Below are 26,437 nucleotides of genomic sequence, written 5' to 3'. Positions count from 1 at the left end.
CTTTATGGCGGAGGGGGCTTTTTTCTGTATTTTCTCATTTAGTGTTGCCAGCAGCCTCTTTGTGAGATTATGAACCCATTTCATAGATGGAGAAGCTGAGATTGGAAAGGTGGAGGGGCTTGCCCAGCTCTGTAAAGCTAAGACAGGGACCCGAACCCAGTCCATCTCCCTCCAAATCCCAGGCTCATCCTCACAATTACACACTCTTCCAACCCTCGCCCCCCTGCAATATTAGTGAACCCCCCTCCCCCCACCTCCCAGCATAGGATTTACCTTAGCAGGTAGCATCACTCAAAATGCAATTCAAGTGCACTCGGAGTGTCTAGAAAAGTCCCTGTGGGGGCATTGCCTTCAGCCCCGGGAACTTGCAGTAGGAGGGGACACCTGACAAGTCCCCTCCCCTTGTGTCATTTGTGTCACTCTGTCACTCCTCCTGGGGGCACTTACATCTTCAGATTGCTGGGCTAGATCTCTAGCGGTGGGACCCCAGGCGCCCTGGCAGGTGCTCCTCGGACTGCCCCAAGCCCTCAGATCGTCTGGTGGGGAGGTATTTGGGGAGTGCTGGTGCAGTGTGGGAATTCTGGAGTCCCACCTGAGATCAGCGTTTCCAACAAGCTTCCAGGTGCTGCTGCCGGTCCAGCAATCTCACGTCGAGTTCCAAGGTCATGGCACACAGATCGGCCTTCCTAGCACAACCCTAACCACACAAGGTGGGGGCTGGTCTGTGGGCTCCACTCAGGTATCCGAACAGCCCGGATGGAGCCCCACCTCCCCAAACCAGGCTGTGTGCTTCTCATGGGGCAGGAACCCAGTCGGACGCCCTGCTCATTGCTCATGTCGGCAGGGGCCGAGCACTCTGGAAGTGTGTATTAAATGGGGAGGACACGAGAAAGTTAGAAGTCGCTAAAAGACAGACTGGGGACGGCCAGTTTCTCTAGGCTGACCACAGATACTGCATTAGTCAATCCTCCTGAGAACGAGGGCCGTCCTTGGTGCTGGAGATCCAGTGACAGAACTTACACAGGTCATGAAGGGAGATAAGAAACACACCAGTGGCCAAGGTGATTGATTTCAGATAGTGACAAGTGTGATCCAGACTTCAAGTAGAGGGCGGGGGATCCTTGAGGATTTTTGAGCTGAGACCTAAATTCTGAGGAACCAGCCTTGCAAAGATCCGGGGGAAGACCATCCCAAGCAGGCAGGCAGTCCCTGAGCTAGATGCTGGAGACAAAAGGGTGAAAAAATCCTGCCCAACCACTATCCCCTTGGTGGGGAAGACAGACATGAATTAAATAATCCATCAAGTGTCTCCATCAAGTGTCATTGTGGTCTAAGTCTCTTTTTTTTTTTTTTTTTTTTTTTTGAGATTAAGTCTTGCTCTGTCACCCAGGCTGGAGTGCAGTGGCAGGATCATAGGTCACTGCAGCCTCAATCTCCTGGGCTCAAGCAATCCTCCCACCTCAGTCTCCTGAGTAGCTGGGACTACCGGCATGTCACCACACCTGATTAATTTTTATTTTTTTTGGTAGAGGTTTCACTATGTTGCCAGACTGATCTTGAACTCCTGAGCTCAAGTGATCCCCCTCAACATCGGCCTCCCAGAGTGCTGGGATCACAGGTGTGAGCCACCACAGCCAGACAACCATAGTAAGTCTTGACAGCAGAGGTAAGCTGGTAGTCAGAGGGCTTTTCATATCTTTTCACATGGGGATTTGACATAGAAAAGAGAAGGTGAGGCCCGGGTGGACAGGAGTTCAGCAGGTGGAGAGGATTCTAGACAGCATGGGCAGTGTGTGCAAAGGTCCTGTGGTAGGAGGGGCAGAGCCCCACGGCTACAAAGAACTCCCTGAGGCTGGAGTGCTGGGGGTGAGGGGCTCATCTCCTGAGGGTAAAGAAGGGGCGCCAGGCAGCAGATCCTCTGCTGGGCCTCTGCCCCCTCCCAGGACCCTCAACCTGGCTCCCAGGCATCTGTGTCATCCCGGATGTAATGAGTACTTCCTAAGTGCTACGCCTGAACATGAGGCCCCGCCTTCTGCAAATGGTTCGCTCTTTCCCTTTGCTCTGGCTCATGGCTAAATTAGATTTATCAGGCTATAGCCCGATGTAATGGACCTATGAGGTGGCACTAGGGTAGCCAGGACACAGCTGATTGGCTGCCAACTAAGATGTCAGGTAGAACCTATCCAAGATGCCTGTTTTCAGCCACGCTGGTTGCAAGATGTGCTGCTGATTCCCAGTGGTAGCGAATGAATCCGCAGAGCAGCTTCATCAAGCCGGTGGGAAATGTCTGGTTCCCCTTGATTCACTTGAACCAGGCAGGGCTTCTTTCTGTGGCTGATCTCCGGCACCCCGGGCAGCCCTGGCATTGGGGGGAGTCAAGAAAGGAAGACCCAGCCCCCAGGGAAGGGTAGAGCTTCATGCAAGGTGGAGGTGAGGGTCTGGGTCTCCCTGAGTCTCTCTAAGCCTCACAGTGCCCCCCAGGAGGAGAGAGCTGAGTCCTCATAATTGGCAGCTAAGATTCTGTGCATATGTTTGTTCCAACCACTTACTGTATGCTGAGGCTTTGCACAAGTATCTCTTTTAATCCTAAAACCATCCCGATGGGTTCATGCTATTACTATTATACTGATGAGAGTCGGTGAGTGAAGGAACTCTCCCAAGTGTTCACTGCTAATAGAGCCAGAACTTGAACTTTGGCTGCATTAACCCTATTCTGCTAGGCCCTGTCCCCTCCAGCTGCCTCTCAGATGGGGACTTACATCCCAGAAGGGCTCCTCAGCAGAGCGCAGATGGATCAGTTCATCTCGGTGTTTGACTAATCGCCCTTGAGGAGACTTACATAGTCCCACCCCTCTCCCGCAACATCTCTCTGGACCACGAGGGATCTCCACTGAATTCCAGAGGCTATCATCTGGGTCCCCTCTGAGACATTCCACATTCTCACTTTTGCATTACAGTAATTTGTGGGAAGTCTGTAGGGACTGTGACTGCTCCTGGACCACATTCCCCAGTGTCCAGCACACACTTGTTGTCTGTTAAGCAAATGAACAGAGAAACATATACAAATTCAAAGAGCAACAGCTGCCCATGCAAGATGCTACCCTGCTGTGCCGGCCAATATGTAGTTACTCAAATTATGAATTAAAATTAAATTAGAATTTAAAACTCTGTTCCTCAGTCACACTAGCCACATTTCAGGTGCTCTGTAGCTACAGGTGGCTAGTGGGTGGCTGCTGTACCAGACAGCACAGATACACAACATCCTCATTGTCACAGAAAGTTCCACGGAACTGTGCTGCCTCGTAGCATCCAGAGGGGATTGAGTTTACTATACAAGCCCTGCCCTCAAGAAACTTCCAATCTGGCTAAGGAGGAAAAAAAAATTAAGGCTCCAGGAAAACATAGATAGATAAACAAAATACTGAAGGGTTGGTAGAATTTCTATATGAGCCAGTGATATAGTTCCAATATCTGTTTCCACCCAAATCTCATGTAGAATTGTAATCCCCAATGTTGGAGGTGAGGTCTGGTAGGAAGTGATTGGATCATGGAGGCCGATTTCTTTTTTTTTTTTTTTTTGAGACGGAGTCTCGCTCTGCCGCCCAGGCTGGAGTGCAGTGGCCGGTCTCAGCTCACTGCAAGCTCCGCCTCCTGGGTTTACGCTATTCTCCTGCCTCAGCCTCCCAAGCAGCTGGGACTACAGGCGCCCGCCATGTCGCCGGCTAGTTTTTTGTATTTTTTAGTAGAGACGGGGTTTCACCATGTTAGCCAGGATGGTCTCGATCTCCTGACCTCGTGATCCGCCCGTCTCGGCCTCCCAAAGTGCTGGGATTACAGGCTTGAGCCACCGCGCCCGGCCGGAGGCCGATTTCTAATGAGTGGTTTAGCACTATCCTCTTGGTGCTAGCCTCGTGACAGTGAGTGAGTTCTCGTGAGATCTGGTTGTTGTAAACGGTGGCACCTTCTCCCTACTTTCTCTCTCTTGCTCCTGCTTTTACCATGTGATGTGCCTGTTTTCCTTTTGCCTTCCAGCATGATTGGAAGCTCCTTGAGGCCTCCCTAGAAGGGGATGCCGGCACTATGCTTCCTATACAGCCGGCAGAACCATGAGCCAATTAGACTTCTTTTCTTATAAATTACCCAGTGTCAGGAATTTCTTTATAGCAATGCAAGAATGGCCTAACACAGCCAGTGGCCAGTGACTGAAACCCCACTCAAAGAATGGTTTGAAAATACAATAAATGGGAATGAAGCAGCATATGTAAAGAACAGTCAAGGTCAACAGCTGGCTTTGGACACAGCTGGTGCCAGGGTGTCCGATGATGCTTTCAAGATGCTCAGTCTTCTTCACCTCTTGGGTTTGCTGTCCTCTATACCAGTTAATTTTTGGAAAGATTGCCCCCATTTGTTGGCAAAATGGCCACAAGACAAACACTGTCTCAGCCAGCAACCCCTGCACAAGAGAGACCCTCTCGCCAGGTGGTTCTAGCAAAGTCTCAGGGTGGAATCCCACTGGCTTGGATAGGATTGCAAGCTGACCAAGGGTGGAGTCAGCCCACTCAGGCCTCATGGGCTGAGGACACAATGCATGCACTGATTTTCCAGCTCTTAAGAGGTAATAGAACAGCAGCCCAAGAGTGCCCTGCAGCTCTTAGGACTTTCGAAGCCAGTGGATCCTCTAAAGTGGCCTGGTGGAGGCCTCCTCTTTACCAATACAGGCTTCCTCTCCCCTGCAGGTGGGGCTGGGTAGGCAGACTCCAAGGGAGAGGAGCCCTGTGATACTCAGACAGGGGAAAAAAACATAAGACCAAGCACCCAGCAGCTCACATAAGTGCCAGAAACAGAACTGAGAATTCAGGAACATCCAACCTTGAACTGAGGACGAATAAGCAACAATACTGATTGGACCATCACACTGTCCTTTACGCCACTATCCCTCAGTGAGCACTACTGACATTCTGGGCCAATTTTTGTTTTATTTTGTTTTGTTTTAATTTTTGTAGAGACAGGATCTCGCTTTGTTGCCCAGGTTGGTCTCAAACTCCTGCACTCAGGCAATCCTCCCACCTTGGCCTCCCAAAGTGCTAGGATTACAAGCATGAGTCACTGCATCAAGCCCAGATCACTCTTATAGGATGTTTAGCAGTATCCCTGGCCTCTGCTCACTAGATGCCAGTAACAACATCTGTCTACCCAGTCAGGACAACTCAAAATTTCTCCAGACATTGCCATATGTCCCCGGGTGAACAAAATCATCCCTGATTGAGAATCACAGCTGTGTGTGGTTTTGCCCATTTAATCTCCACAACAATCTCAGATAAGCGTTGTTTTCCTCATTGGACAGATGGGAAACTGAGGCATGGAGTGTTCCATAGATTTCCCAGTGTCCCACCCTAGTGAGTGGCATGTAGGACCTCAACCTCAGCAGACTGGCTCTCTGCGGAGTCTGGGCTCAAACCCACTGGGCCATTACAGCCCTGGCCCTAAAGCTGGCTGGTCACACCCAGCTGTTTACAGTAAGATTTCCTGAAGCCAGATGTCCCCAGGGTGGAAAAGATCTCCTCATTATTAAGCACTGCACGGTTGGAAGCTGGATCCACACCCTCTGCCTAGAAGAATGTTGCTCGTAAATTATAGGTTTAAAGGGTAAAGACAGCCCCATCGGCCCGTGAGCTCCTGACTTAAAACAAGGTAATAATTTAGGGACTTAGAAAGGTCTAGTTTGGTGAGTACTTACAGTAGCTAATCTTGCACCACACCTGCATCATCACCACCATTTTTTTATTTTTTAATTTAATTAATTTATTTTTTTTTTGAGACAGAGTCTTGTTCAGGCGCCCAGGCTGGAGTGCAGTGGCACAATCTCAGCTCACTGCAACCTCTGCCTCCCAGGTTCAAATAGTCCTCCTGTCTCGGCCTCCCAAGTAGCTGTGACTACAAACATGCAACACCACACCTGGCTAGTTTTTGTATTTTTAGTAGAGACGGGGTTCCACCATATTGGTCAGGCTGGTCTTGAACTCCTGACCTTAGGTGATCTACCTGCCTCAGCCTCTCAAAGTGCTGGGATTACAGGCCATCATTAAAAAAAAAAAAAAATAGACAACAAGAAACAACCAGGACGTTTTGGAAACTTGCCCACGTCCAAATTGGGCAAGTGATTTGGGCCCTGCCACTAACACAGCACATTAGTGGCGGTGCCTGGCAGCAGCTGGGTGTGCCAGCCTTCCTCCCCTTCTTACCAAGGTTGGAGCTGGAAGACCTGGTGGGGCTGACTGTCACCCAGACTCTGCCACACACACCAGGCTGTGTGACATGGGGCCAACTCCTTACCCTGTCTGAGCCTTGGTGGAGTTGGAGCAGATGTTCTCTGAGGTCTTTTCCTGGCTCTGAAGCGGTAGGTTGGGTGAGGAATGGAGGTCTGGGCCGGGTGGACAAACCAGGAGGGGACCCTGTTCCTCCACGTCCCACCTCGAGTCCTAGAGGAGGAAGAAAAAGAATGGACACCCTCCCGTCACCATGACGCCACATGGCCGTCGCCAGCCACCACCACGCCACTCACTCACAGAGACCCGCCTGCCTGCGCCCCCGCCGCGGCCGGGGACCTCCCCGTGGGAAGCCGCCTCGCGCCTGGTGGTTTGGATTTCATGGGAAATTCCTGGGTGGAAACGAATCAGGATGGAGAGGAGAAATGCTGAGACCACTGCCTCCCAATCGGCTGGCCTCAGGGAACTGCTCCGCCCTGACTCTGTGAAGTCCTTGGAGGTGGGGGTGCCGCTGATCTCGGTACCCTTAGGATCCTGCTGCCCCCACCTCACCCCCAACCCCGCCTTCAGGGAGGTCGCAGGATCCCGGCTGGACGAATCCAGCGCTGCAGCCCTGCCCATGATGAAAGGCCCAGGAGTAGACTCCAAATCTGAAAGGCGAAAATCAGAATCCTTTCTGACAGGGCTTCGAATTGCAGGTGGAGGTGAGCTGCCGCTTTCTTTCGGATCTGAAGCTGTACATGGGTCCTAGAGCTGCAGGCTGCCGCATCCCACCCGCAAGGAGATGCCTGAGAGAATGGGGCCCACCCAGAGACAGATACCTAGATCGGGGAGGGGGGCAAGGACAACTGATCTATTCTCAGATCCAATCGTCTCCAAGGCCACGTCCACCCCTGCTTTCTGTGGTTTGGTTGTGACACGCTAACCACCGCCACTCTGCCATTCCCATTTCTCTGTGTCTTAGTTTGCTAGGGCTGCCATAATCAAGTGTCACAGGCCACGGCGCTTGCACAACAGACATGGACTCGCCTATGATCCTGGAGGCTGGAAATTCAACCTCAGGGTGCCAGCAGGGTTAGCTTCTTCTGAGGCCCCTCTCCTTGGCTTGCGAATGGCCATCTTCTCCTTGTGGTCCATCTATGGTTGCCTCTCCATATATGTGTGTGTCCAAATCACCTCTTCTTATAGGGCAGTAGTCATGTTGGATTAGGGCCCACCCATCTGACCTCATTTGAACTTAATTACCTCTTTAAAGATCCGATCTCCAAATACACCCTTAGGTACTCCACATATGAATTTTGAGGGCATGCAATTCAGCCCGTAAGAGTCTCACACACTACTCCCATCACCAGCTAAAGACAACTAGAATTGGATTCCACATGCTTGACTGGAGAAGATCCCCAGGTAAGTGAACCACTGTCCACTTGACTGGAGAAGATCCCCAGGTAAGTGAACCACCGTCCACTTGACTGGAGAAGATCCCCAGGTAAGTGACCCACCATCCACTTGACTGGAGAAGATTCCCAGGTAAGTGACCCACCGTCCACTTGACTGGAGAAGATCCCCAGGTACGGGATCCACTGTCCACTTGACTGGAGATGATTCCCAGGTAAGTGACTCACCGTCCACTGGCCTTGACACTGAGGTGACTCCCACGCTTTCTCCCAGCTTCTACACCACACACATGCTCACACACCTCTCGCCTGCATTTTAAGGACTGTATCTGCGTTACACAGAACAACTTGGAAGCATGAAAGAATCCTAAATTCTTCTGTTTTTTTTTTTTTTTTTAATTGACCCAGTCTTGCTTCTAGAGATAAGTAACCAAGTGCCCCCATTTTTCCAGGAAAAAGACAAGGAGTTACTATTTTTCTTTATTCTTTTCTCTTCTTTTCTCCATTTCTCCCTGTTCTCCACTTCCTACTTAGCTCTTTAGAAATGCAATTATAGCCTTTTACCTCCTCTTCACCACACCCTGCCTACAGGGAAATTCACCTAACCATGTGCTTAGAATCTCCAGAGCAAAACTCTCACCCACCAGGAGATTGCCTCGATAGATAACAGGTGATTGATGACCCAAAGTATGCCCATGAAGATGCCAACTTGAGTCCCAGTAAATAAGGCACCAAAGTATCATGTGGACCACCCCACTCCCCCACCCACTTCCACCCCTGTGTGGGCCCCTTTTAAAAGCACTCCTCTTCTGCTCCAAAGGCAAGGTGGGGAACCCTTGAAGGCAGGAAGCCTGTACTTCTTTCCCTATGCTAGCTTTGGAATAAAAAGTCACTTTCTTTATACCATACCTAGCTCTTGTTAATTAGACTCTGCAAGTGGCGAGCAACTGAATCTGCATTTTGGTTACAATGCCGTCCCTTTGAGCCTGTGACAGTTGCAGAGTCAGAAGCCAGGCTGCTTTTGTGGGCAAGTTATGGCTCTGTGTCTCCTCAGTGCCATGCCACCATCTGGATGCCCCAGGACCATCGCCCCTCTTTTGGTTTCCTCACAGGGTTTCCACATGGCTCTTTTCTGGCCAGGCTCCTCTCCAGGACCACTCCAGTTCTAGCTCAGGATAGAGATCAGCCCAGAGCCGAGAGGATGGAGCCAACACCATCCTGACAGCACAGAGCCCTGGTACACTTGCTGCAAGATGCTCTTCCAGGAGCCTCGCAGAGATAGATGGGCATACAACTGGTATTCGCAAACACCTGGAGCAAGTCTTATCAAAGTTGCTTCCATCGTTTATTCATTCAACAAACGCTTGATGGGTGTGTGCCTTATGCCAGCACTATGTGAAATAGATCTACTGACAAAACAGGCTCTGGCCTGAAATAATGCACAAATACATATATATCATGTCAGCAGGTGCTGTGAAGAAAAGAAACACAAAGCAAGAGTGAAAGAGTCCAGGAGACGCGTGTCAGGTGGGCAGGTTCATTTGATTTTGTGGTCATTTACCCCAACAAACTCCAGAATCGAGGTCACCAGAAGCTTCAGACTGGCTTGCTAAAAATGTAACTTTGCAGACACCCTCTTGGTGACACAAGAGTGAGGGCCCTGGGGTGGAGTCCTCACTCACGGGAAAGCCAGTCCATGTTACTGACGTCAGTCTCCAAACCCAAGCAGAAAGTTCCTCTGAGGCTGGGCTCCTCAAGACCACCCTGACTATTCCAACCACATCCAGAAACAGCTCTGCTATTATTGGCATAATAGCTGCCTAGTTTAAATCGGGCCCAGACCTGACATCACTGCCTATGTCTGTGTAACCACAGGCCTAAGACGCTGGCTCTTTTTTCTAATACATAGATGTGGGTACAGACATGTGTGCCTCGATGTGCCAAGTATGCACAGAAATATACAAATAAATATTCCTGCAAATGCTCATCTGCATGTTCCCCAAATCAGGTCACATTCCATGAGGGACATAAGAGCCACAGTTGGGAACCACTGCTTTATGGCACCCAACAGATTTCTCACGCAGCATTGGCCTGCAGGCGCCTGTGGCTGTGAGCTCACTGTACTGAGTCTGCCTGTGCCCTTTCTTAGTTCCAATTGCTCACGGGGACTTCCTGTCACTCTACCTCCTGGTCCCTCTTCCATGTTGACTCTCTGTTATTTGTTTTGTTTTGTTTTGGGGAGACAGAGTCTTGCTCTGTCACCCAGGCTGGAGTGCAGTGGCACGATCTTGGCTCACTGCAACCTCCGCCTCCTGGGTTCAAGTGATTCTCATGCCTCAGCCTCCTGAATATCTGGGATTACAGGAGCCTGCCACCACGCCCAGCTAATTTTTGTATTTTTAGTAGAGACAGGGTTTTGCCATGTTGGCCAGGCTGGTCTCGAACACCTGACCTCAGGTGATCTGCCCGCCTCGGTCTCCCAAAGTGTTGGAATTACAGGCGTGAGCCACCGTGCCTGGCCTGTTATGTTTTTTAAGCAGCATAAATGCCTCCCTCCCAAAACATCTCCTTCCCCCAACCCCATTACAGACCCTCAAGCCTTACTCCATGCCCCTTGTCCTTCTTCCATGGTCTCCCCTTCCATCTCCTCCTTCTCTGGACAATCCTCTCATAAATACATCCCTGAAATAAGGACACAGTGCTCCCAAACAGACCCAAGCAGTGGAATTGCAATACAGGGCCCATTTCCCAAGGGCCAGGCCCTGTGCCCTTTACTTGCAATCTAATTGAGTCCTTGCTGTAATCCTGGCAGACAGGTACTCTTATCCCTACTTTACAGAGGCAGGAAAAAGTTAAGACACTGGCCCCAGGTCACATAACTAGTAATATCAAAAGGAGGATTTGAACCCAGTTGTTTTTAACTGCTATCCTCCCTTAACCTGGACTTTTTCTAGTAATATGACCGACTATTGTATCAGCTTTTAAAATAATCTACATCCCACAGTTGCCTCATTTATCTTGCAGGCAGCTGAATTGGTGGTGTTCAAGTCAAGCTGCTTACAAGAGTCACTGGAGTACTCTTGTTAAAAATTCCGATTTCGGCCGGGCGCAGTGGCTCAAGCCTGTAATCCCAGCACTTTGGGAGGCCGAGACGGGCGGATCACGAGGTCAGGAGATTGAGACCATCCTGGCTAACATGGTGAAACCCCGTCTCTACTAAAAAAAATACAAAAATCTAGCCGGGCGAGCTGGTGGGCGCCTGTAGTCCCAGCTACTCAGGAGGCTGAGACAGGAGAATGGTGGGAACCCGGGAAGCGGAGCTTGCAGTGAGCTGAGATCCGGCCACTGCACTCCAGCCTGGGCGATAGAGCGAGACTCCGTCTCAAAAAAAAAAAAAAAAAAAAAGAAGAAGAAGAAAAAGAAAAAGAAAAAATTGCGATTTCTAGGTTCTACTCCAAAGTCAATAATTTAGAGTTTTGACATAGGGCCTAGGGAATCTACATGCTAAAGCTAAAATGTTTATTTCCAGGCCTCGGGATTTCTGATTCACTAGGTGTAGGGTGAGTCTGGAGCCTATGTAGTTTTTAACCTTCCTTTGGTGATTCCGTGGCATGACCAGGGGCTTGGGACCACCGCCCTGGGATGGACGGCTCCACTACAGGCAGCGCCTGGGCCATTATAGCGTGCAGTCCCAGAACTCGCCACTAGATGGCAGGACAATACGCCCCTCACCAGCCCAGCTCAGCTCAGCTCAAGAAGGACCAAAGCAGCCTAGGCCACCCAGAGATCCAGGCCCAGTAGACAAAGTTTCAAGTGGGCAGGGCCCCCCACCATTCCTGCCAGCTCTCTGCAATCCCAAAGGGTGTTTTTTGGTGGGGAAATGGCTTTTGTTTTGTTTCCTCCACAGCTCTTTGCTCCAGGAGTCGTCTCACAAGGCTCTTCCCTCCCTGCTTTCTTCAAAAAAAGAGAGCCTGCAGGCGACACACCTAGCGCTCTGAGAGGGACACCAAGGCCAGGAGTCCCAAGTCCTGCAGCGAGTTGCAGCGACCCGGCCGCAGCTCACCACTGAACTAGAGATGCGCCTTTGCGAGGCGGAAGCAAGTGACGAGGCGGTCGCGGGTCGTCAGGTCCGGAGCCGCGCACCAGATTGCCAGGAGGCGGCGGGAGCCGGGAGGCGCCGGGGTGAGACGGGGGCACCCTCTGCATCATAAAGGACCCAGAACCTGGCACCCTCAACAGCATAAGGAATCAGACGGATGCAGAAACCGAGACGGGCTGAATGGGAAACTTTCCAGGAAAGCTCCGGGGCCCTCAGCTGGTCTCCCACCTTCCCCTGCAACCTGTGACACCTGCCATTTTCCCATCTTAGGCGAAGGCAACGCCACCCTTGCGTTTGCTCCGGACAAAACTTCCAGAGTTCCCTCTGACGCTGGAGTTTTAGCCTCAAATCCAATTGGTCACCCATTAGTGATTTCCCATCGGCCAAGTGCGTGGGCATTGATCTACACGCGAGTTTCTCCACCTCTGCCGAATGGCTACTTCGGGGCGGGGGAGGGGCCCTCCCGCGGTGGATTGTGAGGTGTTTAGCAGCATCCGTCCCTCCGCTGACTAGATACATGCCAGGGGGTTAACATTCTCCCTCCCCGCTTCCCCCAGTCGTGGCCCAGTGTCCCAGCGAGGATGGGAGAGGCGTGAAGGGCGAAGTTGCCCCCTCTTGAGAACCATTGCTGCGGGTTGTCGTGCTCTCTGAACTTGTGCAGAGAACTCTCCAGATGAAGGCTCAGGGCTGGATCCAGCTCGAGACACTCGCTCCCCGGCACAGTAGGACCTTAGGATCGGAGGCTTTTCACATCTCCACATCATGAGATTGGAAACCTTTAGATCTTCCGTTCTGTCCTCCAAATCCGCCTCTTCCGAGCCTACTGACCAGGGCCAGGAATCCTGAAACAGAGACCTAGGAACGACTTCTGGTGTGATAAAATTCTAATTCAGTCTGTTATACGCTTATACGAGTCATTTACATGCGTCCATTTTTTCATGTTTTAGTAGTAGGAGTCCAGTATTACCTCCAGGACGTGCCTGGATTTCCTGATTGCTCTATCAATAATGTGACCAGTGGAATCATTCATCATGACAGGGATCCTCTCCATCATTTTTGAAAACAGTATTTTTCCTCAGTTTGTGCAGGATTTATTTAACCCTTTTCAAAATGTTTTTGTTAGCCAGGCATGGTGGCACACACCTGTAGTCCCAGCTACTCGGGAGGCTGAGGCAGGAGAATCGTTTGAACTTGGGAGGTGGAGGCTGCAGTGAGCTGAGATCGCATCACTACACTCCAGCCTGGAGGGGACTCCAGAGCGAGACTCCATCTCAAAAAAAAAAAAAAATGTTTTTGAGACGAGGTTGGTTTCATGGTTTTAGGATTACAAAGAATGCTGCAGTAACCATTCTTGTACACACATCTTTGGTCATTGTGGAAATGTCAACACCACACATCTTTCTATAGTGTAGAGAGCTGGATGAGCCATTGCTACATTATAGTGCTTATAATGCTTCTAATTTGAGTCCGTTCTGCAAATGTGTGTTTCAGGGGAGCAGCACCAAATCATATCCCAATATGAATATTTATAAGAGGAACAATGTGCAGATGTGCAGTTGAGCTTCGTGCCTCTCCGTGGGGCCCATGTTCATAAAATGGTGGCATTAGCAATCATCTGAGAGTGGAGTCAAAAGCTAAAGCAGAGGACATGAAAGCCCTCACTGTACATCCTCTGTAGTCTAGCCAGAATCATTCCTAGGTCGACAGTCTCTTAGGAGGGAATGCTGCTTGCTTGTTTTGTCAAAACCACGAAAGGGAGGGAAAGCATCAGGCTGTTGGTTGATAACAGTAGTGAAGCAAGTCTTTCCAAGGGCTTGGTTTGTTAACCCTTAGGAAAAACATCCTAATTCTTACCAGATGGTGCTGTGCATTTCCAGGCTCTTGGTGTCCCAAAGAAAGAACTGCATGTGACACACACAAAGCAGCAAAGCAAAGCAAAAATTTACTAAGCACAGTAACACTCTCGGAGTAGGGAGAGTGGGCTGGCCTCTGGGAGATGAGATCCGTATGAGTTTGGTGTACTCTGGGTCTTTTTATATGTGGTTGTTTTTCTTCTCTTCACAGGGATGCCCAGTCATTAGCCAGTGTTTGCCTTTTGATTGATAGGTGGGTTGCTTAGTTACTTTGGCCCTTGTGTGCTTGCACGTTGCCTCCATCCCATACTTTTAAGTACATGCATGATATGCAGTCCATATGCATGAGTTGTAATGAGCTAATTATCATATGGAGTCATGTTAAGGATACTTTTTTCTCAATGCCTAACTCTCAGGAGCTGCCCCTTTACTGGTTTGGAAATTGCTGGCCATGGGGTCCTTGCTTGCTGTTTTTTTTTCTGGTTGGTTGGTTTGTTTTTTGAGACAGAGTCTTGACCTATTGCCCAGTCTGGAGTGCAGTGGCACAACCTCGGCTCACTGCAACCTCTGCCTCCCGGGTTCAAGTGATGCTCCTTGAACCCCAAGTAGCTGGGAGTACAGGAGTGCTCCACCATGCCCAGCTAATTTTTTGTATTTTTGGTAGAGATGGGGTTTTGCCATGTTTTCCAGGCTGGTCTCAAACTCCTGACCTCGGGTGATCTGCCTGCCTTGGCCTCTCAAAGTGCTGGGATTAAAGGCGTGAGCCACCGAGTCCGGGCTTGCTTGCTTTCTTTAATCTTACTTTTTGTTTTGGCTGCTCAACTTCTGCCTTTTATCTTGTTTCTTGCTCTCCCACCCCATCACCTTGCTTCTGTTTCTGCTTTTACTCATTCTACCTGTTACCCAACTTCCAATTCCCTCTGCTGTTCTCCTGCCTCATAATAGCAGTTAGTGAGGGAGGGGTTTTAAGGGGGCATGTGCAACCTCCTAGCCTGCCACAGCCAGAAACAGCTTTCAAGTTTTCTCTGAGGTCCTGTCAGCAAAGAGGGAGTCCGTTCAGTTGGTTGTAGGGCCTAGGGCTTATTTTTATTTCTCAATCCTGACAAGGTAAGGCCAGATTAATGCAGATTCTCTGCAGGTGTAAATTTCCCCTACAAAAGACAGTTTTGCAGAGTTACTTCTGTTTGCTGGCTCTCTGACAGCCATCTTAAAATATGCCAAAGAAATACATTCTGGGGTAAAATATTTTGATTTTCTTCATCTATCTACAGCTTCGCCATGCTGACAGCCTCCAGTCCAAGCATACCTGAAGCCTTTCTTTTTAAAAAGCTTTCCCACCCTTCTGACTGCCTTTAAGTCTCTGCCAAAGCACAAGTCACAGTGACTGACTCCCTGCTATAGCAAGCTCGGAATAAATAGCCTTTGCTTTTTTCCATTTGGTTGGTCTTTGTTTATTTGCAGAAGCTTCAGTGTAGAGTTGACAAGGACTCCATCTTTCACCACACCTTGGTAGTTTCCTCTGAGCCCTTTTCTCTGTTAGTTCTTGGCCTGCCAAGTCCGGTTTTAGAAAAGAATACTGTTGAGTCTAGTTTAGCAAGAGTCCTCCCAACCACTTTTGATAGCTATTCAAGTTCCTCTGAGTAATTTTCCATCCACTGACTTTCTTATCTTGCCAATTGGCTATAATCTTCAATTCCTCCTGCTGTATTTGAGGTTGAGCTCAGTTCTCTGCTGGCCTCTCTTGCCTATTGTAGTACATACAATAAAATCTGTCTCATGTTTTTAACAAGTGTCCAGTACAGTCCCTCAGAAACTACCTCTGCAAAATTCTGACAATAAGAGAAAGCTGACATGGCTGGCCCCATCTTGGTTCTAGCCTCACAGGCTAGCTGTCTTTGCTCATTCCTGTGCAATTTCTCCCAAGCTGTCTTTGGGAGTTTATAGTTTAAATCAGGGATCCCAAACCCCCAGGGCCACAAGACAGGTACTGGTCCATGTCCTGTTAGGAACCCAGCACCGCCCAAGCCCTAGCCCCCTCCCCACCAAACTGTCTGAAAAACCCATTACCTCCAAGCCTTCAGTGAGATTGATTTGAGTAACAACTCTGTCTCCCACATGTCGTGGCTGGCCTGTGTCAATGAAACTCTTTACTGCAATGCCGTGGTCTCCATGAATTGATTTTGTGTGTATATTAGGCAGGAAGAATCCATCAGGCGGTTACATCTGCAGGATGGTGCCAGTTCTTTCCACAAAGGCTGGTCAGATACCAGAAAGTATTTCTCCACTACTGCCTGGACAATATGTCTCCCCGTCAATCTCCAGGAAATGGGGCCTGGATCAAGTATTTAGTATTCAGCAGATACTACACTGTCACCTAATCCCTCATTTTCAATATTTTGCTATGCCTTCCAGTGACCTAACTGATCACCATCCCACAGAATCTTTACTTTATGGTCTCCATAAAGGAGAACTCTCCACTCCATGTTTTGTGATTTGAGCAATGGAATAGAATCTGGTACTGGTGGGCTGGGAGAGGTTCCCGGACACTGGTGGGATCTCGACCCCAGCTGTGGTGTCCAGGCTCTTGACACCACCTCAAGAACGAAGTCAAGGATGAGTCAGCAAATAGTGAAAGAAGAGATTTATTGCAAAGCAAAAAGTACACACTCAAGAAAAGGGAGTTTGGGCATATCCAAGACAGAACAATGGGTTCTGCGGTTTCATCTTGATGGGTTTCTTCAACCAAGGAGTGGAATATTCATGAAAATTCCCAGGTAAAGGTAGAGATTTCTCGGAACTGTGGTGCCTTCCATTTTTACATCAAATAATGATCTCAGAACCGTCATGCCACTGGTGGGTGTGTGATTTAGTATGTTAATGAGCATATAATGAGGGCCTAGGTAAAACCTACATCTAATCCAGCACCACATTGGGTCCAGTCTTAGCCAGCTTGGTCCACACCCTGGGTTTTCAGCATCTTATCAGCCCATAGCCTCAAGTCATGTAAATCTACTGCCTAAAATTTGTTATCCTGTGACCACCTAGATTATTCCTGTCTCAAATCTACTTCTAAATATGCAAATGGTCTTTGACTTGAGCAGCCCAACTTTGCTTACTTCACAGTGTTTCCTGCATAATATGTAAGAAAAGATGATCCAGACGTTTGTTAAACATCTCAAATAAGATGTATCCCGGGTATTTGTATCAAATTTGGATTATTTTGGTTTTGCCTTTGCAGAATATAAAAAACTAACATAAGTTAAAGACGAAAGTCTAGACATGCCTGTGCAAGAGATGACAAAGTCCAACACCACGCTTGAGAGTGTCCAATCATCTCTTCTGGGGCAGCATATTTTTCTACAATACTGAATTTGGAAAACAACAACATCAAAAAACAAAACAAAACAACCCTACAAGATTCATGAAACTGGACAACTGTCTTTATAACATTACCAGTGATAAAACCCGTAAGGAAGGCTGGTTTGCAGTCATCCGACCTGCCTCTTTCATAAATACGGTTTCTCTCTGATATTAAACGTCTTCCAATTTCAAGCGGAATGCTACATCACAAGGATAAGGATGTGAAGAGAACCGGTTTCTTTTGTAATCCTAAACGTTCCGCACAGGAGTTTTTGCGAATTAAAAGCCATTATTTGAAGAAGGGTGCCCAGGATCCATCTGTCCGCGGAGAAGTCTCGGCAACACAGGCTACGGACCTGCTTCTTTGGGAGAGTACAGATGCCCGGGCGGGAGGGAAAAGGGAGAGGCAGACGTCACTTCCCCTTGCCGGCTCCTGCAGCGGATTGGTCGGCTGAGTGACAGAAAGGCAGACGAGGACTGGGAAAGGCACTGTCGGTGACATCATGGGTAGGGCGACCTTCTATGTAGATGAGGTAGCGCAGGGGCTGCTGCTTGGCCACCTGCTGCTTCGCCACGAGGAGTTTCCATGCCGTGGAGCGGGTTCAGGACCGCTGGTCGGACCTGAGAATCCCAGCTATGTGTCAGGGCTAGAAGGGCTGGGGAGTGCGCGTGGCAAGTGACCGTGAGTGAAAGGGTGAGGCGTATGAGGCTGTGGCGGGGCGGCGGTGCAGGAACTCATACTTACCTGGCAGGGGAGATACCATGATCACGAAGGTGGTTTTCCCAGGGCGAGGCTTATCCATTGCACTCCGGATGTGCTGACCCCTGCGATTTCCCCAAATGTGAGAAACTCGACTGCATAATTTGTGGTAGTGGGGGACTGCGTTCGCGCTTTCCCCTGGTCTTTTATAGTTTAAAGAATAGACTTGTACATGAGAGTGACTTTTTCTACTTTTGGTTTGTGTTCTAAGGTTTCATAAGTTTAGTATAGGGGGTGTCTAGGCAGTAAAAAAGTAGCACGTCGCGTTTTCTCTAGAGGTGAAATAAGTGTCAGCGGTTTTAACACAAGCTATCTTGAGCGAGGGCTGCACAGCTCTTTCCTTTCTAAGAGGGGCCGCTTTTTGCAGAGATTGGTCCAAGGTCTTCAATCTCTGGGGTTTTCATGCTCTGTGAAAATCTTCGTGTTTTTCTAGCCCCCAGTCACCTTTTACACAGCCTCTGCTTCTTTTTTTTTTTTTTTTTTTTTTTTGAGACGGAGTCTCGCTCTGTCACCCAAGCTGGAGTGCACTGGCCAGATCTCAGCTCACTGCAAGCTCCGCCTCCTGGGTTCACGCCATTCTCCTGCCTCAGCCTCCCGAGTAGCTGGGACTACAGGCGCCCGCCACCTCGCCCGGCTAGTTTTTTTTGTATTTTTAGTAGAGACGGGGTTTCACCGTGTTAGCCAGGATGGTCTCAATCTCCTGACCTTGTGATCCGCCCGCCTCGGCCTCCCAAAGTGCTGGGATTACAGGCTTGAGCCACCGCGCCCGGCCAGCCTCTGCTTCTAACCGCAGCCCCCACAGGAGTTTGTAGGATTTCTGTGCTAGCGGGGAATGTGTTCTCACCTCCTAGAGCGAGGTAGAAACTACGCAGAGGGGCGCTGTTCTTTGGGAAGAAAGCAGGGCCTTTGGGGCTCTTCCTGTCCCCGTTGGGTTGTAGACATAGCTTACTTTGCGTAGGGGAAGGGCTCTGCCGGCGCCCAGGTACCCTAGCGCACATTCATCCAGGCCCGCAGGTCAGAACCGCAGTCTCACCTGTCTTGGCCGAAATGCGCTGCGATCCTCCCTGAAGTATAAGGCGGGAAGTTTTATGTGGAGCCGGGTCCAGTTCCCCTACTGTCTCCTGCCGTTTACATATCTTGTCTTTCTTCAGACTTTATTTAAGCGACAGCTTCTTGTTTGAGGTCTCGCTTACACATCCTACATCCATTGCCAGGCAACTTTCTAGATAGCACTCCGACCCATCCTTCCCACCTCCAAGCAGCCCTTTCCTATTTCTGGTGCCAGTGTCCTCTCCTGTCCCTCTTTCTTCAGGCCCTCACTTATCACCTTCATGGACATAAAATACTTAGCTCTCGCTCAACCTGCGGTTTATACCTGACACGGGTCAGTACCCTGGCAAATACCTTAACACCCCTTCTCAAATGACACTGTAAATTCATCTCTTTTTAACTCCCAGAAGTATCTAATTGGTTTTGTGGTAGTATGTGTCTGTAATCGCAACTACTCGGGAGGCTGAGGCAGGAGAATCGCTTGAACCCGGGACGCGGAGGTTGCAGTGATCGTGCCATTGCACACCATCCTGGGCAACAGAGTGAGAGTCTGTCTAAAAAAAAAAAAAAAAAAATTAGTCCATATGGGACATATTATTGGAGACAGTACAATCCTGCATCCCACAGCCACTTGGTGCAGATCTGAGCCCATTGAGCTATTGGCTCAGGTTCCCTATGTTCTATTAAGTATCATGAGCAGAAATTGAGCTCTTTGACTTTTACCCACTAAGTATGGCTATAGAACACCTCTCTCTCTCTCTCTCTCTCTCTCTCATTGTTGCATCATTTTTTGCCATCAGTGTGGGTTTTTGCTTTTGAGGTTATGAAGTGAATTTCTGGGGACAATCTCTGTTGGGTCGTGTTGACAAGGATCTAGTCCCTGTTTGGTGATACGTGACAGCTAATCTGGTCTGTGAGTCTTTTTTATTGTCTGTTTATTGTCCTGAGAATAATGGCATTTCCTGATACTTGAGACTGCAGCAGTGACAAGTTGTTCATATCTTGTCTTTCCAATATTTGTTAAAAATTGTCTAATAGTTGTCAATATCTGCAAGAGTGGCATCTCTATTACAAGAGTGATCTTACTACTCAATGTCCCCCCTTCCACCCAACTTTGTTCCATAGGAGCTCTTGGCTTGAATAAATTTACTGTATCTAAAAGACATCTTAGTATGGGAAGAAAACTAAATCTGTAGCATGTAAGGAGCAGTTTTCTTTGATTGGTATATTTAGGTTTCTAACCAGCTGAAAAATTCAAATACATGTCCTTTAAGGATTAAGTTTAAACCAGACTATAGATAGGAGAGAAAAGATTTATATGATCACATAAAAGCAATGGAATCAGCAATATAAGCACTTTTCACAATCATACAAATCAAATTTAATAGTCTCCAGAACATTAAGGAAGTTCAACCCTTAATGAAAATAAATGAAAAGAAACTATTCACCCACTGTTACATGCCCTGGAAAGAGAATGTCCTGCTGGACTCAAAATGGTATCACAATATTACTCAGATTTTCAGCAATGAAGGCCCTCCAAGGATCTAATGAGGTTCATGTTTTCCGTTTATTTCCTTCACTGATAAACATTGTTAACAGATACCATTGCCTCTCTTTTCACCTGAAGTGATAAGTTACTTAGCACAATTGGTTTCTTGAGAATGCCCCCTAGTTTGGTGGAAGGAATTTTCCTGCTTTATAAATACAGGATATTTTCTCATGAAACAAATTGCCATACTCTTTTGGTGAAGTGAATAGAAAAATTAGGTCTCCAAAATGTTAAAGGAGTCACTGCCCCAATTATCTTAGGAACAATAATATTAATAATGATTTAAATAAAATTAAAATAAGAAAATGAAGCCAGGTATGGTGGCTAATATCTGCAATCCCAGCATTTTAGGAGGCTGAGGAGGGAGGATCAATTGAGGTTAAGAATTGGAGATCAGCGGCCGGGCGCGGTGGCTCAAGCCTGTAATCCCAGCACTTTGGGAGGCCGAGACGGGCGGATCACGAGGTCAGGAGATCGAGACCATCCTGGCTAACATGGTGAAACCCCGTCTCTACTAAAAATACAAAAAACTAGCCGGGCGACGTGGCGGGCGCCTGTAGTCCCAGCTACTCGGGAGGCTGAGGCAGGAGAATGGCGTGAACCCGGGAGGCGGAGCTTGCAGTGAGCTGAGATCCGGCCACTGCACTCCAGCCTGGGCGGCAGAGCGAGACTCCGTCTCAAAAAAAAAAAAAAAAAAAAAAAAAAGAATTGGAGATCAGCCTGGGCAACAGAGTGAAACCCCTGTCTCTAAAAAAAATTTTTTTTTAACGGAATCTCCTTCTGTCGCCCAGGCTGGAGTGCAGTGGCGCCATCTCGGCTCACTGCAAGCTCCGCCTCCCGGGTTCACGCCATTCTCCTGCCTCAGCCTCCTGAGTAGCTGGGACTACAGGCGCCCGCCACCACGCCCGGTTAATTTTTTGTATTTTTAATAGAGACGGGGTTTCACCGTGTTAGCCAGGATGGTCTTGATCTCCTGACCTCATGTTCCGCCCGCCTCAGCCTCCCAAAGTGTTGGGATTACAGGCGTGAGCCACCGCGCCCAGCCCAAATTTTTAAGTATTAGCTAATTTTTTAAAGTTGGCAGGGCATGATAATGCATGACTCTAATCTCAGCTATTAGGGAGACTTAGGCAGGCTGCAGGGAACTATGCTTGTGCCACTGCCCTCCAGCCTGGGTGACAGAGTGAAACTCCCAACTCAAAAAAAAAAAAAAAAAGAAAGAAAGAAAATTAAGAATTTGTTGAAAATTGTTTTAGTACAATGCTAGGCTGCATGTCTTGCACCTGTACTCCCAGCAACTCAACAGGCTGAGGTGGAAGGATTGCTTTAGGCCAGCAGTTGAAGACCAACCTGGGCAACAGGTGAAGACCTCATCTCTAAAAAACTACAAGGCAAGCTGAGCCAGGAGTGTTACCTGAGCCCAGAAGTTCCAAGTTGGTCAGCTATAATTGCCCTGCTGCACTCTAGCCTGGATAACAGAGCAAGACCCTGTGCCTTACTTTTTATTTTTATGCTTTTTACTACTTATGCTTATTTATTTATTTTTGAGACAGCGTCTTGCTCTGTAGCCCAGGCTAGAGTGCAGTGGTGCAATCTCAGCTCACTGCAAGCTCCGCCTCCCAGGTTGAAGCTATTTGCCTGCCTCAGCCTCCAGAGTAGCTGGGATTACAGGTGCATGCCACCGCGCCCAGCTATTTTTTATATTTTTAGTAGAGATGGGGTTTCACCATGTTAGCCAGGCTGGTCTCAAACTCCTGACCTCAAGTGATACACCTGTCTTGGTCTCCCAAAGTGCTGGGATTACAGGTGTGAGCCACCTCGCCCAGCCTACTTACGCTTGAAATGCGAAGTTTCAATAGGGAAAAATTTTCTTGTTGAATTTCTAACATGAAAAAATAATAGATTTAGCTGTAGATTAAATTAATGGTCTTCATAGTTTGGTACAATAAAATAAATGAAGTTGATAGCAGAGAGGAATTTTTGATGCTTTTGAACAATTTATTTATTTTTATTTTTATTTTTATTTTTTTTTGAGGCGGAGTCTCTCTCTGTCGCCCAGGCTGGAGTGCAGTGGCCGGATCTCAGCTCACTGCAAGCTCCGCCTCCCGGGTTTACGCCATTCTCCTGCCTCAGCCTCCCGAGTAGCTGGGACTACAGGTGCCCGCCACCTCGCCCGGCTAGTTTTTTGTATTTTTTAGTAGAGACAGGGTTTCACCAGATTAGCCAGGATGGTCTCGATCTCCTGACCTCGTGATCCGCCCGTCTCGGCCTCCCAAAGTGCTGGGATTACAGGCTTGAGCCACCGCGCCCGGCCTGAACAATTTAAATAATGTAAATATTTAATATATAAAGAGATGAACAAGTTCATTACGCTATTATTTTATTTATTTATTTATTTAATTGAGTTGGAGTCTCATTTATTGAGTTGGAGTCTCACTCTCTCGCCTAGGCTGGAGTGCAGTGTGCGGTGTTGGCTCACTGCAGCCTCTGCCTCCCGAGTTAAAGCAATTTTACTGCCTCAGCTTCCTGAGTAGCTGGGTTTCCAGGTGCACACCACCACGCTTGGCTAATTTTTGTATTTTTAATAGACATGGGGTTTCACTATGTTGGTCAGGCTGGTCTCCAACTCCTGACCTCGTGATCCGCAGGGTATGGCTTCCCAAAGTGCTGGGTTTACAGGTGTAAGCCACTGCACCCGGCCCATTACATTATTTTTTAAAAATCAGTGTGACTGTTTTGACAAATTCGAATGGTTTAATAATCTTGGTTAGGCTGGGCATGGTGACTTATGCCTGTAATCCCAGAACTTTGGGAGCCCGAGGTCAGGAGTTCGAGACCAGCCTGGAAAACATGGTGAAACCCTGTCTTTACTAAATATATAAAAATTAGCCTGGCATGGTGGCGGGCTCCTGTAATCCCAGCTACTCAGAAGGCTGAGGCAGGAGAATTGCTTGAACCTGGAAGGCAGAGGTTGCAGTGAGCCAAGATCATGCCACTGCACTCCAGCCTGGGGGGTGACAGAGTAAGACTCTGTCTCAAAAAAAAAAAAGTATGAAAAATTAAAATTATGTGTTCAAATAAATTAAATATATAACAATGAAAAGAAGGCCTAGCATGACTAACTGCATTTTGCTCCTAACCCTTCCTACCCTGTGGTGATATCTTTTAGGCTGCTTTTTCTTATTTCTGCACACAGGCCAAGCTATCCATGGGAGGGGTTTATCTTACAGTTTAACTTTAAAGCACAGATGATAATAATCCCTTCCCCAGACTAACTGCTGAGAAGGCAGAGAGGTGATATACACAAGTAACAGTGTTATGTTGAAGATTTCTAAGAGCAGTGTGACCGGACAAAGGACAAAGAGTTTTCACCATCCCCTTGGGCTCTCACTGCAGCCCATAAGTCTGTCACTGTCAGACCCCTTCACCTCAACCACCTCCTTCTTCCTCCCTTCCCTAACGTACAAGGAACCTGAAAATCGTATTAATTTAAGATGGTTCTTTAGGATATTAGTTCACCATCTATTCAGTTTGGTGGCTCTCTGGAATAAAGTCACCTCCCCTGGCCCTACACCTCGTCCCTCAAGTTATTGGCTGTCATGCAGCAAGCGGTGAGTGCAGTGAGCCGAGATCACACCACTGCACTCCAGTCTGGGTGACATAGTGAGACGCTGTCTCAAAAAAAAAAAAAAAAAAAGAGATAAATTTGGTTTTAGAACCAGACAAATTAAATGGGAGACTTACTTCCAATGAAACCTAGACATTTCTAAATTTCTAAAATTTCTACAAGAACTGAGAAAATTGTCTCCATTGAGGAAGCAAGCTGAAGGAGATAAACTGACACGTTTTCTGAATTGAGAAATACTGAGGAGGCTTTGTCTCCTTCGCCTCCAATTGCTCCTTTTCCTCCTGCCCCTGCACCTGCATAGTCTTTCTTACCTGAGCCTTCCTGTCCTGCCGCGCCTCTTCTTCCATCACCATCACCTGAGGAAAGTTCCCAGGGCTCTGGCCCCTTGTCTGAAACTTCTGTTCTGACAGCCCCTTTCAAGGTAAAACCCAAACCCACAGGAAGAGGGGAGCCTACCACTGTGCATACCGCTTCACCGAAACGTGAATTAAGAGTATTATAAACGAATTCCCTGATCTAAATTGAAACGCATTTCGCTCTCATGTTAGCTGCAGTGCTGTCGGCAGGCGGAGCTCAGGGATGGAGGCTTCCCTGTTGTGTGGATTGCTCAATGATCCCCAAGGCCTATTGGCTTTTAACACCACTTGAAAACCTTAGTGTTTTTCCGCTGTCCCCAGAGTCACCTCGTACACAGCCTCTTTTTGTTTGTTTGTTTGTTTGTCTTTTTCCCTGAGACAGAGTCTCACTGTATCTGGTGGCGTCTTCCTTCAAGCGATCCTCCCACCTCAGCCTCTGGAGTAGCAGAGGCACGAGTCACCACAGCCAGCTCATTTCTGTTCTTATTTCTGTTGTGGTGGTGGTGGTTTTGTTTTTTTAAGAGTTGAAGTTTTGCCATGGTGCCCAGGTTGGTCTCCAACTCCTGGACTCGAATGATCTGCCCTGCCTTGGCCTTCTAAAGTGCTGGGATTACAGGTGTTATCCATCACACCTGGCCAGCCCCTGCTTTTCAGTATAGCATTCGTGGGAGTTTGTAGAATTTCTGTGCTGGGGTGAACGTGTACTCAGCTCACAGAGCCAAGTAGAAATTGTACTTGGAACTGGTGCCCTTGGGTTGTAGACATAACACGCTTGCTCTTTGTATGGGAAGGGCTTTGCCGGTGCTCTGGTGCCCCTGTGCAGGGCATCGAGGCCTGCAGGTCAGAACAGCAGTCTCACCTATGTGTTCCTGTAATACACAGCAATTCTCCCTGGAATATAAGATGGGAGGTCTTGTGAGGTTCCTACAAGCAAGAAGACAAACTTCCCTTCAGTTTTTATTGACAAAATTCAAAATTAATAATAACGGCCCAACCTCTTGGATGACAAATGTCCTTTATATTGACAGACGGGAACTGCCCTGCTTGCCTCAGCTCCTCCATGCAGGTGCAGCCCTCGATTCCCTCCACACAGGTCGTTTCCTCCCTGCTTTCTCCAAAAGAGGGAGACAGCGGTTCTGCAGGACCACAGGGCTCAAGGCCTTTCAGGGCCAAAAATCTCAGACCAAGTTGCTCCGTCCTGCCTGTACCTCACAACTGACCTAGAAATGGCCTTTGCCAGGAGCAAAGTAGGGGGAAATGGTCGCCGGAGCTGGGGCCTGGGTACTGGGCCAGGTTGCCCTGCCGGGGGTGGGGGGTACTCAGGGTTAGAGGGGGCCAAGCACCAAGACTTCAGCATCCCCAACCTCCGAAAGGACTCAGAGAGATGCGGAAACCAAGACAGGGTTCCTCTTTCAAGGAAAGAGACTTTTGAGGAAGACCTCAGGACTCTGAACCAAAATCCAGATTTTTCCCCATCTGTAGCTTAATTCCATCTTAATTGGTGCAACTTCATCCTTCCCCTATGCTCAGGACAAAAAACAATTCTTTTATAGCGTGGTCATTCTCTAGCCCCATACATCCTATTGGTCAGAAAATTATGTTTTTTCTTTGGTTAATGTCAGACTTTGGTCTGCATAATCTTTTTCTTTCTTGGTCTGAAAACCACCCAATAGTCCCATATGTCGCTTTTTTGGATAAACCTAGAAATGGATCTTTCTGGTCTTAAAGCTTGAAACTTAATATTTGTTTTATCTGAGTTCCTTCCTCAGGAAACAGCCTCTCAAGAAAGCTGTCAAAGAACTGAAATTCATGCCGACAGTGAGATGCTGGGACCCCTCCTTCATCATGATTGCTTCCTTGCTCCTCCCTAGTTCCTGTTTTCTTACACATTGTTACATTTCTTCCCTGCCATCTAAACCTCTGGCTTTGGTCGGCCAGGGAGATGGATTTGAGACTGAGTTCTCATCTCCCCCACTGCAGCACCCTATTAAAGCGCCTTCCTTGGCAAGAATCATCTCGGTGATTGGCTTTCTGTGCCGTGATTGGTGCTTGCGACGGCCGCTGTCCCCCGCAGGTGCCCTCTGCAGCTCCTGCGTGCGGCCCCGCCCTGCAGTGCCCTCCT

General features: G+C 48.4%; 1 non-coding gene across 1 annotated transcript; it reads left to right on the top strand.

Moving 5' to 3' along the window:
• The first annotated feature begins 17,709 nt into the window (after positions 1–17,709).
• On the top strand, positions 17,710–17,873 carry LOC117094052. The gene has a single exon (XR_004441379.1). It is a non-coding gene; the product is annotated as a U1 spliceosomal RNA (small nuclear RNA).
• Positions 17,874–26,437: the final 8,564 nt, after the last annotated feature.

The sequence above is a fragment of the Trachypithecus francoisi genome, unplaced genomic scaffold, assembly GCF_009764315.1.
Source record: "Trachypithecus francoisi isolate TF-2019V2 unplaced genomic scaffold, Tfra_2.0 Lachesis_group12, whole genome shotgun sequence".
In the NCBI taxonomy this organism is placed as follows: domain Eukaryota; kingdom Metazoa; phylum Chordata; class Mammalia; order Primates; family Cercopithecidae; genus Trachypithecus; species Trachypithecus francoisi.
The sequence above is the reverse complement of the archived record's forward strand: the minus strand, read 5'-3'. Positions and strand labels throughout refer to the sequence as shown.